Source organism: Erithacus rubecula (assembly GCF_903797595.1).
Source record: "Erithacus rubecula genome assembly, chromosome: 10".
Classification (NCBI taxonomy): domain Eukaryota; kingdom Metazoa; phylum Chordata; class Aves; order Passeriformes; family Muscicapidae; genus Erithacus; species Erithacus rubecula.
Window position 1 is genome coordinate 4,300,178 of NC_136662.1, and position 10,114 is coordinate 4,310,291.

A 10,114-nucleotide genomic window follows, 5' to 3' on the forward strand; every position below is an offset into this window, starting at 1 on the left:
CAAAACAAGGTGGTGTTTCATGGCTCTGTAGCCCTCCCTCACCAGAGAAAGCCCCTGTGAATATTCTCTGCCCTCCTCAGGTGTCTCAGCAACAGCACTGAGATGCAAAATTCACAGCAAAACCTGGATTTTCCAGGCTCAGCTCACAGACTTGCCTCAAACCTCCAACAAAATTAAAAGTGCATTTACCTCACCAAGAGATTTCAAAATTTGGTAACCCCCCTGACATTTTCAGATGTCTGCAGCTCATTGAAACAGGGCTGTGGCCAGGAGGTGCTGGAAATCACACCAGAATGATGTTATTGAGATGTTATTGCAGAGCCAGCTCTGAACTAAATCCCCTCAGATACGCCTGGATCTCTCTCCTGGTGAAAAAGGATGATGGTTGATCCTGTGCAGGCATTTCTCAGGAGTCCTCACAAGCCTTCCCTCTCTCCACTGGGTCATTTCCAAACAGCCCTGAAATCAAACCTGTGTTAGATGAGCCCAGCATCAGCATATGGCTTTCATCAGGTGATTCCCATGCTCTTCAGGAACATGACTTAATTGCCCTTCACAGCAGCCCCTGGTGGGATTCAGCAGCTTTTGCTCTGCCTTGATGAGCTGGAAACGGAGAAAAAGGGTCTCTGTCACCTTTCCAAACAAATGTGAAACAGCACAAGTGATAGAAATGCCATTGAGAGGCCTGAGCTCCTTGTCTCACACTTCCTGGGACAGCCTTCCCAAAATCCAGCTCCATTAAGAAAGTATTTCCCCACAAGGGAGACAGGAAAAGCAAGCCAGTTGGAGTAGGACATCAACGTCAAGATGTTCCATAAAATTGTAATCCTTCAGTTTAAAAAAATTAAATAAATAAAAATGAAATTATGCATGCTTACCATGAGTTTTTCCAGCATTTAAGCTGAAGAAGTTATGCTGCAACATATAGGGTGGGATTTGATGCCCCAATCCTCAGCCTTTCACCTCCAAACTCCTCCACGTGTCTCATTTTAATTTTGCCATCATTTTCCCAGCCACTGGGCAGTATATTCCTGGTCAGCTGCAGGAGCCTGCTGTCTCTTTCCAGGATTAAGTTGTTTATTTTCTTACATGGGCCTTTGGGAAAGCTGTGATCCTGTTTATGTCACAGGCAGTGTTACCATATTCCAGAAACTTTAATGCCTGGGGGGGAAAAAAACAACAACAAAGGCATAATCTGGGAGAATGGGGATATTATTGAAGCTGAGAGGTGACCAGGAGCCAAAGTTCCTCTTCATTGAGCAATGGCTTGGCTTGGCTCTCCAGCTCACAGGGATGCTCAGCACAGGAAAGGCAAAAATCCTCTTAAAGCCAAATTGGGTAATCACGTATTTACCAGGAATTTGGGAAGAAGGAACAGGCAGAACCTCACAGGGCACATTCTTTTTTTTTTTTTTTTTTTTTTTTCCTTTTCCAATGAAAGAACTCGGTTTCTAGCAGCACTACAAAATCTTGGGGGGTTCATTTGCAAATTTTCATACAAAAATGACTTTGTATTCGGAAATGTTAAGGCCTGGATTGCAGCCCCTGAAAAGATGCAAAGGAAATGGAAATCTAAACGAGCAGCATATGCCATCCCCTTGGCTCCACCAAGGAAAATATTTGGCTTCCACTTACAGCTACCCCAATCAAAAAGAAGTTTGGGTTGCAGGAATGTAAGTCAAAGTGAATGTTAAATTTACATTAGACATTTGTTAATTAGCCTGCAAATGAATCACCCCCATGGACTGGCATGGCCCACACAATTTTAAAGCAAACACTGTTGTGTCAAGCTTAACTGCTGCCCTGGAGTTGACTAAGCAGAAACATTCCAAAATGGAATTATTAATAAGATTTTCTTGTATTATTAAAAACATCACGCTTAAAATGCCATGGTGGATATTTACAAGCAGGGAAATAGAAGGGAGGCTCAGTAGGTGTTTATTAAATCCATTTCCACATATACCCCCAGCCTGAGTGTGCTCTCCCTTCCCCTGCAAGCAAAAAACTCTCTTTTACCTGGCATTTATCCCTGTGGGTACCTCTGGTTATTGCAGCCTGGTCAGCATGATTTGTTGGCTTAATCAATATTCAGGTTAAACACTAATTCCTTTTAGCAGGCAGGAACTCTGTCACCCTCCTTCGTGTCATGCAAGCACATTAAGGGAGCAAAATATTTTCCTGGAGTGTTTAAGAAACATTTCTGTGCCTCAGTGGAGACTGGAATAATGCTTAGAGCTGCTGGGTTGGTAGCACACACAAATCTTGGCCACTCAGTCTTCCTCTTCCTCCTGAAGTTGCTGACACCTTAGCAATGGCTTTGGTGGGTGTAGGACTAAGGAACCACTGTGGCCTCAGTTCCTGATCCCACACAGCTTCTGTGCTGGGTTTTCCCCCAGTGAACAGCCAAACAACCCAAATAAAGCTATTGGGAATAAATAGTCAATAAATTCTATTGACACTGGGACCCTGGTAAACTTCCTTGTACACCAGCATCTGAGACCCAAGTGCCCCAAAACCTTCAGAAAAGGATATCACTTTTTTTCTTTTTTTTTTTTTTTTTTCCCTTCACTTCCTTTGAGCTTAGGCCAAAAGCCAAAGTCATAAATGGAAACAGTTATTCTGGGCTCAATATCACCTTTTGTGCAATGACAAAAATAATGTGTTGTTGAACTGTTTGGCACAGCTGCCCCAGCATGTGACAAGAAGCTAATTGCTTCTGAAGCCAAATCCACTCGAGAAAACAAGAATCCAACTTATAGCAACTCATATTTTGCCAGTTTTTTCTGCTCCAAATGCATATTCTCTTCCGTTTTCCCTCTCTCTCGTGACATCCTTTCCTTCTTTTTTTAAGCACTCGTGCACAGTTTGCAGCTGAACTTGCAGACAGTCTCTGCTGCCCCTCTCTCAGCCTTGCTCAACCCGTGATAACCAAATCCATCCTGCAGAGCTGAGCTCTTTTTCCACCATCACACAGCACATTAATTCACTCAACACATTTGTTTGCAGCTGTCTTCCATCACCAACCCCACACCCAGCTGGCTCCTCACAGCAGAGGGAGAACTTCATTTTCCACTAATGAAGGTATAAAGCAGGTAATTTTTTTGTCCTTTGGTCCCCCCGCCCCCAGAAAATTTTGCTTTGTTTTACTGGGAAAACAAAAAGTGCAATAAAATGCTTGAGCTGCTGGTTTTGGTCCTAAGGTGGGTGAGCAAGTCTGAACCTCTTCAGGGAAGGAGCAGATTTCAGATTTTTAAGCAAGTTTAGCCAAATCAAACATTGTCTCCATAACACGAGCTGGTCATTCCTGCAGATGTGTGGCTCTTCTGGGGAAGGCACAGCTATGGATTTATTAGGAATTATTATGTGGCTTCTTCTATTGCTTCCCCCAAACCATTCCCTTGTTTGTTTTCACATCCAAATGATAAAGAAAAACAACAACATCAATGACCACAAAACAAACCCAAACAAAACCCCCAAAAAAATGAACAATCAACAAAGTCTTGGACTCAGAGGTTTGCAAAAAGATTTACTTTAAGTGATTTCTCCAAATCTGAGTCTCCAAACACAGCGTGGAGTTTTCTGTCCCATGAAATTTGCTTTGCACCTGATATTTGGGAGGCATTTTCCTTTTTTCTCCCTCACTCTTCATCTCTTAGTTCTAATGTCAAACACAGGCAGTAGCTTTGAAGCTTTTTCCAACAGAAAATGCCAAAAGAGTCCTGGTTTTCCAGCCAGCCTGCCAACTCCAGCAATCATTAATTCTATGTGCTAATTTTAAAGTTGATTAGTTTTGTGTCTATGACTTCAAAGGCAAATCCAGTGTAAAACTTGAAATCTACTTAAAGAGGTAGAAATTTTGTAAAAAATGTTTTTCTAGGGAAAAATTCCATTATTTTTATTTCAAGGAGCACAAGCTTCCTTCCTTCATATATGTTACTGAAGATCCCCATACCAAATATTTGGTTTATTTCAAAGAAGTCTTAAAAAAATCTGGAAGGGTTAAATAAATCAGACTGAAAGTGTTTTCATTTGTTCCACTGGTGGCACTGTGGATGTTGTTAGTGAAGTGTGCATGTAACATATGTGCAGAGCAATTATGTTTTGCAGTTACAAAACACTATTCATTAGATTAAATAAAATGACAGAGATTTTGGTCTGGTTCTGCCCTCAGATATTACACAGTCACTTGACTGGAGTACAATTTTGACTATTTTCCCAGCTCATCAGCACATTAAAACCAGCTGTGGCTCTCAATAAATTGTTTCAGCAGAACCCACTGAAAATATCCTTATTTTCCTTCCTCCCATCCCAACAAATGAAACTCAGGGGTCATTATGGTAATTTTAATTATGATTTGGTAGGGATGGCCTTCACTGAGATCTGTAGTTCCATAAACAACATGTTTCTTCTGTCATATTAGATTTCTTTATTTCAATTGTAAAGTCACAAAACCATGTGCTTCCTATTTTAGCTCCTGGACCCCCTGCTAAATTTATACACATGAAGGAGTGGTAGAACAGGGAGAGCAGCAGCCAGGAGTGTCCAGGGATTTATTCCTGCTTGGGAAAAGATGTTTATTCATTCTGCAACCATCAAAAAGAGGGAAGGGAAGGGAAGGGAAGGGAAGGGAAGGGAAGGGAAGGGAAGGGAAGGGAAGGGAAGGGAAGGGAAGGGAAGGGAAGGGAAGGGAAGGGAAGGGAAGGGAAGGGAAGGGAAGGGAAGGGAAGGAAGGGAAGGGAAGGGAAGGGAAGGGAAGGGAAGGGAAGGGAAGGGAAGGGAAGGGAAGGGAAGGGAAGGGAAGGGAAGGGAAGGGAAGGGAAGGGAAGGGAAGGGAAGGGAAGGGAAGGATTTAAAAAAAACCAAAAACAGAGGGGGGTTAAAAAAAAAACAAAACCAACTGGGAACGAAGTGGGGAGGATGCAAAGGCAGAGCCCCAGAGTGACAGAGGTTTGTAAATGTGCAACAACTGCCTGAGCTCTGAGCCCAAACACGGCTCCAAAGTGAAAGCAGCTGCCAGGCCTGGCTGGCGGCAGGAGCTCTGGGACACGTCACAAAAATGTTCCCCAGCACTGCAAACAATTACCCTGGGCTCTTATTTGTTCCATTTTATCAGAGGCTCTGGGCTGGAGGAGACAGAAGAGAGGAAAGGGGAAATTTGAAGAGAAATGAGAACAAAATGGTTAAGAAGGGCTCCGCTTGGGTTTGGTTTGGTCTCAATGGGGTTGTCCAAGCAGAGGTTCCCATATTCCACTCCCACATCTCTCTGCTAGGGAAAATTCAAACCCCTCCTGAATCTGCAGTAGCTTTTAGGCTGTATTTTAGCAGAGCCCTTAAGCAAGTGACTGATTTTAAGCACCTGATTTATTCTCTTTACTGCAAGCTGAGTGTGCCAGTGGGTGACGTGAAATGTAGATAAACACTGATCTGACTTTACTCCATAACTCAAACAATTCAGTGCCCATCGTATAAAGAAATCATTGTACCAGTTTGTTGATTCTGCCACATGTTTCAGCATCCTGGACACAACCAGGCAGTTAAAGTGCTGCTGGGAGAGGCCATTCCCATTAGGGGAACACTGGAAAAACATATTGACAAACAATTGTCTTGAACAAAGCCCAAGCATCCCCTTTGACAATGTGCATTGCATTTGTAAGACAAATTTTGGCTGGAAAATAGGCATTTTGGCTGGAAAATGGGCATTTTGGCTGGAAAAGGGGCATTTTGGCCAGAAATTAGGTATAAATGTGGAAGAAAAGTTCCTCTGGAAAAGCAAGGAACTGGGTTTGCACTGAGGAGCTCACACCATTGGCTCGCCCTCATCCTGATTCCATAGAATTCCACACAAATAATTCTCCCATCACAGACTGGAATTCATATAATGAGGGAGACATTTGTATCTGTCCCACCATGAAGTGTCATTTGTGATAATGAATTTCATGTTTGTCACAGGAAGAGTTTATGGGAGCAACTTTTGAGTTTGGGAAATATCTCAAAATGTCAAATTTCTCAGGGGGCAAACGAGCTTGTGAAAATCAAAACCAGGAATGAACCAAAGCAGTGGAAATTCCAGTTGAAATTGTTAGACTGGTTCCCTGCCTTTTGTTGACAGTTGGATTTTGGAAAAGAACAATTAGTGTAATAGGTTCTGGGAGCTACTGAGCCAGAAACTGGGAAAAAATGGAAACCAAGAGAAACAGCTGAAATATCTTCTCATTCTCATTTAGACTGTGGTTGGAGCAGCTGAATGGCTGTTTTTTCTGGTCCACTTGTGTAATACTGAAAACTGGGGAGGGGAGGAATTGTCCCAAGTCGACCTTAGGGAACAAAGGGGAAAACCGTGGGACAAAGAGAAATAGAGACAGAAGAAAAGAAAGATTTTCTTTGGAGAGCTGAGAAGCACGCAGCTTTTTCTGCTGAAATGAATCAATGGCTTTGCTCAGCCCAAAATTAGATTATATATTTTCTTTACAGACTGTTTTTAGAGGGGAGGCAGGAAAGATACTCTTGGTTGTATTAGGAAAATTGAAGGATATTCCAGGAAAAAAAAAAAAAAAAAAAAAGCCAAACAAAAAGTTTGGATTGAAAAGCAGACTTTTTTCAGAGGATTTTTTTAAAGAGATGTTTCAAATAAAAAAGAAAGCTTTCTATTCAAACTTGCTGAAATTCAGCTGCTTTTTTTTTTTTTTTTTTTTTTACAATTCTGTTTTCACACGGTAAACATGAAGGTGTTTGATATAAATTTGCTAAACAACCAAATTAGCCATAAATTAACCTTTTAGGAAGGGAAGAAAGGAGAAAACACCATATTATGCTTGGGTAAGGTCTGAGCCCCAGCACATCATGGCAGAGCCTCTCTGCCCAGATCTTTCCTGGAGCCAGGATCAGCCCCAAGGATGAGACCCACTTCCACCTGTAAATGTGGGATCCAAGGTCTGTGCCAGCAGGAGCACAATGCCACCAGCCCAAGGCAGGAGAAATTAACCATCCATGGGCAGCTGCAGGTGGTGAGAAATGCAGGATTTGCAGGGGATGAGACCTGAGTGAGATCAGGCACTGGATCCCTCCAAAGAGCCAGGAGAGGAAAGGCAGACACAAACCCAGCAAGCCAGGTGCTGGTGCCACAGAGCCAAGAAATGACAACATCCACCTCTGAAAGCAAGGAGATTTGTTACCTGCTGAGTTGATGGATGCCTGCACTCCTATTTTTGGCACCCAGGCACATTTAAACTATAAAACCCTTCTACACCATCCTGGCTTCAAAGGTACTGCTCAAAAGTGGTTTGGGATTGGGCTTTATCCTTCTAGTATTGGTTCCTTGTAGGACAGGATTGTCCTGTTGAGGGGTCAGGTATCCAAGAGAAATCAGACTTTAGTCTAGAATAGTTGTAATCAACGTCCTTGAGCATAGAATCTGGTCAAGAAGGACTCAGAGTCTGAGTCCTTGATGCTCTCATTCCTTGGGAGCTCAGTTTAGCACCATCCCAAGTCTCCCTGTAGCCCCATGGAAAGACTGGGAGCACAGCAAAGGGTTCATCATCCCCACAGCATTTCACCCCAGAAGTTTTTTACAGCATCCTCCAAGATGAGACACACATGCCCCGGACCCACACATATGTATTTTATTGTAGGGCTAAGACTCCCCTTTCATACACAGACCCAATAGGGGCTGGTAGCTTGGTGTCAGGCAGGTAAAGAGCCTAAGAGCTTAATTCCAAGGAAAAATGGTGCCTAAATCCCCTTTTAAAAACAGAACTTGCTCAAACAAGTTCCAAAGTTCCACTGGTGCAAAACTGAACTAGCAAAAGGAGTAATGCACAGTACTGATGTGAGCAGTGCTGGAAAAACCTTATAGGAGAGGCCAGAGTCCTCCCCTCTGCAAAAAATCCAGCTGGCTTCAAGGGCACTAAAAATATCTTCTGTGGCACGAGGAGAGGAATCCAGATCTAATCCTTTGCTCCTGACTAAAAGGCATTACATTATAACATGTTTTCAAACAGTGGTTCCCATGAGCTGCTAAAACTGTCCTGGACAGCAGCCCTAGTGAGGGTCCACAGGTGACACCAGGGACATGGAGTGGGGCCACCCCTCCCTGCAGCTGCTGCTGTTCCTGATCCCAGCCCCAGGACACCTGTAACTTCATTCCTTCAAAGAGGGACTGTTCACAGTGGAGAAGAGCCAAAGCAGGACCTTCCCAGCAGCAACAAATGGAGAATTCAGCCCCTCTCTGGTTCTCACGGTGGGGTCAGACACAGCTGTGCTCAGCCTGGGTCTTGGGCCAAGGGCTCTAAAGCTGCTGGCCTTCCTGCATCTTTGAAAAGGTTGTCAAAGCATTCTGTAAAACAGCTGAAAAGATTTATTAAATTCGGCAGGAAGCTCCAGAATTTCAAACAGGGCTATCTCATGTGTATTAAAAGGTTCTCTCAGTGATTTTCCCTGCTCTCAACCCCAGCTGACAGCACCAAGGTCTAACATGAGGAGATGCATTTATTGCTTGCACTGAAATCTCACATGGAATCGTCCATTGCTGGTTCAGTTGTACATTTATTTCTCCTTCTATCCCTAAGACACAAACCCCAGCTAGCCACCCTGATTGTTCTGCTGATTGGTCCTCACTTAACAATTGTGACATCACCACCTGGTGAAGCCCAAACAGAGGCAAAGTCACTCACTCAGGAATGAATTTATTCTTTCACGAGGAGGAGGGAGAGGCACAGAGCTGAGAAACCACAGGTGCCTTCCAAAACTGAGCAGTGATGATGGAGCAGGCAGGGAAGGGGTCCTTGGGATGAGGAGTGAGGGCTGAGGGTTGCTCCCACTCCCTGCTCCAACACCCTGCCAGGAACAGCTGGTGCCGTTCCTGGAACTTCCCCCTCTGAGCAGCTTCTCACCTCTTCTCCCCAGCTGTGCAGAAGGCCAGATATGGACTCCCAGCTGGTGCACAACTGGATGTGCCAAACCAGGAAATGCCCCAGATGCTTGGCTGCACACTACCCATTGTATCTGCCCCACCTCAGCGTTGTGGGATCCTTCCTTTGGCAGGGAGCTGTGCAGAGGGCCTGTGAGCCACCAGCCTTCTCCAGCCACGTGCACAGGAGACACATCCTTGCTCTGACTCTTAGAAGACCAAAAACCAACGAGGTCAAGCACTGAAGGTGCACAATACATGCCAGAGCTCCTCCTGCCCCTACAGGAATCGAAGGCAAATTCCTACAACAGCGAAACGAACGAATCTAAGTTGCGCGGATAGCTTGAGAGCCAGGGTTATAAAACAAATTCAAGCATTAAATATTCTTAACAAAGGCAATCTGGGCTCACTGTGTTCTGTTTTTGTTATGTTTTCCCCCTGTTTTATGCTGCTTTAACCTTCGGTTGTTGCTGTTGGAATCCTCTTTGCACTGTTCCACTTGTCATTCTTCTTATTTTTATTAGAGACACTTTGGCAGAAGACTTATCAAAATGCTGAGCTTGTCAACAAACGTCATTAGCAACGAGTCAAGGCAGACAGTGTAAGCAGGGAAAGGGCATGGGAAAATATGCAATATAAAATAATTTTATATCTTGAAGAAATGTGGCAGAATAATAATGGCAAAAGCCTCTCTGTAAATTATTTGTGCTGTTATAGGAGTAAATTCCCACTGTTAAATGATTTCCAGTCAGACTTTAAGGGATCGGATGATCTTTTGGAAGAAAATGGTGCAGCTTCCTCGAAATGAAGGGTCTGGCCACTCTTTGTGCAATGCAATCAGGTTGAGACATTTTACACCCTACACTGGATAACTTTAAAATCTCAAATAACAGATTAAGGACTAGGTCTCCTCCTCTGGAAACCAAAATCAGTCCACTGGCAAAAGTACAGCTTTACCAGCCTATGCCAGAATCATGCTTTCTTCTGGGCTAATATTACACCCTGCTACGTCCAAGACACCCACACACCCAGCACCGTGCTGGGGTTCAATCTCAACATGCCAAGCTGTTCATTCCACGGCTAAAAATCTGCCCTGCTCTCAATCCCCTGCTTTGAAGTTCCCTCAAAGACATTTGCTTACTTAAGCACATGCAAGAGAAGGTGAAGTCTGACCCCACCATCCACGGGCGGTGTCCACTTTCATAAGGG

The 10,114-nt window shown here is 43.9% G+C and overlaps 1 long non-coding RNA gene across 1 annotated transcript; it reads left to right on the plus strand.

Moving 5' to 3' along the window:
• The first annotated feature begins 8,611 nt into the window (after positions 1 to 8,611).
• LOC306805773 lies at positions 8,612 to 9,304 on the plus strand. Its single transcript, XR_013775294.1, has 2 exons — positions 8,612 to 8,730; positions 8,902 to 9,304. It is a non-coding gene; the product is annotated as an uncharacterized lncRNA (long non-coding RNA).
• The last annotated feature ends 810 nt before the right edge of the window (positions 9,305 to 10,114 follow it).